Here is a 2,500-nt window from a genome sequence, read left to right as displayed (position 1 = left end):
CATGTAAAAAGCTGAATGAACTGAAAAATTAACAACGCTTCTTAGACCAAGAGAAATGAGGTCACAGGGTAAACCACTGCTCACAAAATTTGAGTCACAGGCAGATATGAAGAATCACAACTTACCAAAGCAAAAACCCACAGGCAGAAATTACCAGCGCCAGGGTAGGAAAATTGTGAACTGTAATTGATGAACTTGTGTTGACAAGTCTGAGAGTTAAAAACTCCAGGAGGATTCAGTCAGAGAGGGTCTCCACACTTGAATGAGTCTTACCTCCAGGAACGCTACCAGGGTCTCACAGTGAAGATTACAGAAAAATCCGCTCCTAATTTCAATAGGGGGAGGGGAAAGCAGCCATTTTGAAATACACCAGAACATTCTACCTTTCACTAGAACTATCTTCAAGAGAAACTATTTTAGCAGAGCCTAACTGATCTGGGAGATTGGAAATACTCAACTCCAGCCCTCTCAAGCCATCCTGTCCCACCTAAGAGTGGGAAAACCTGAGAATTACTGGTGAAGTTTATAGCCCAGGGGCACAGGCTCAGAAAAAAACTGAGACCTAATCAGAGGACTATAGAACTCTTCTCCTTCCCCCACACTTCGACAGCTTATCACTAAAGGCATATCCACCCAGGAATTCTTTTTACCTAGTACATCGTCTGGCTTTCAACAAAAAAATTACAAGATGTAATAAAGGGAAAAAAATACAATTTGAAGAGACTGCAAGCATGAGAACCAGAGTCAGAAATGGCAGGGATGTTGGAATTATCAGACCGTATATTGAAACAAGTACAGTTATCAACCATGAATTTAAAACAACAATGATTAATATGCTGAGGGCTCCCATGGAAAAAGTAGACAGCACGCAAGAACAGATAGGTAATGTAAGCAGAGAGATGGAAATTCTAAGAAAGAATCAAAAAGAAATGCTAGAGATCAAAAACTAACAGAAATAAGGAATGCTTTTGATGAAACCATCAAAAGACTGGATAAGGTTGAGGAAAGAATCTCTGTGCTTAAGGAAATATCAATAGAATCTTCTAAAACTGAAAAGCAAAAGAGAAAAAAAGGCTGAAAAAAATTGGAATATCCAAGAAGGATGAGACAACTGCAAAAGATATAGCCTATACATAATGCAAATACCAGGACAAAAAGGCAACAGAAGAAATAGTTGAATCAATAATGACTGGGGGAAAAAAAAAAAGACTGAGAACTTCCCCAGATGAATGTCAGATACCAAACCAGGGATCCGGGAAGCTCAGAGAACACTAAGCAGGATAAATGCACACCACCACCCCCCAAAAAAACTCACAAAAAACTACACCGGATCATATCTTATTCAATCTGCCGAAAATCAAAAAGAGTAAATGGAGTACAGATTTCTACCTGGAAAACAAGGGGAAATAAAAAGGGGAAAGTGGAAAACCTAAATTCTTACCATTCCTGCTGTCCTGATCAGAGCTCTCTCGCTCCGGGGCAAAGGTGGCATGAGGCAAGGGATAAAGGGAGTTTCCCGTGGTACTCGGATACTTGGTGCTGGGAAGTCACGTGCTACATTAATCTCCAGCACCAGACAGCCCCCACCTCGCTGCCCCACTGCTCTCTTGGAACCCTGTGCGGGCTGGGGCTGGTCGGGTGCTCCCAGGGAGGCTCGTAGCTGCCAACAATGGGCAAGAGTGCGGGACCCCCTCTCACCCTGGGGAGGAGGCTGCAAAGGTCTGCCCCAGAGAGACGGGCATGGGGTATGAGACCTGGTTGAGCCTGGAGAAGCGGTGGTGCTGCCTGCAGACCTGGGCAGGGGCAGCCCCGTCTGGATAAGATGCAGGAAGGCTCCAGAATTAATGATGGGCAACACGTGTTGGTCTACAAAAATGTGTAGAAGTTACAGTGAACGACTTAAAATTTGCTTACACAATTGTATATCATAATTTTTTAAAGAAGTGCGTTGATTACTGAAGCAGATGTGCATTTTGATGGAAAGAGCTCAAAAAGTGCCAAACAAGTTAAATGCAGTTTCTTATTTTATCCCTCCTAAAACCTTGTGAACTGATAATTTGATTAGCTGCATGGTAAGGCAGAAAATGCGGTTGGTTTGAACTTCAAAATGTGTCCAGAACCTGTCTGCTTCTGGTCATCTCCTTTATTTCCACTCTGGTCAAAGTGCCCTCATTTCTCACCTGAATCACTGCAGGAACTGTGAACCCTAGGGAGCTATGAACCCTGCACAGCAGTCAGGGTAGTTCTCCCTAAGTGAATCATTGTACAATATATGCATGTATTGAAACAACACACTGTACCCCACAAATATGTACAATTAAAAAGAAAAAAAAAGAATACCTTGGGCAGATCATCAAAATCCTACCTCCTCACACTGGCCTGCCAGGCTCTATGGGATGTGGGCCTGGTTTCTTCTGGCCAACCCTCCTTCCCTCTCTACCTGGCTCCTCTCCACTCTAGAACTCATACTTAGCCTTTGCTCAGCCGTCTCCTTTGTCTA

This window comes from Galeopterus variegatus, unplaced genomic scaffold (genome assembly GCF_000696425.1).
Source record: "Galeopterus variegatus unplaced genomic scaffold, G_variegatus-3.0.2 Scaffold15131, whole genome shotgun sequence".
Lineage (NCBI taxonomy): Eukaryota > Metazoa > Chordata > Mammalia > Dermoptera > Cynocephalidae > Galeopterus > Galeopterus variegatus.
Note: the sequence above shows the minus strand (reverse complement) of the source record.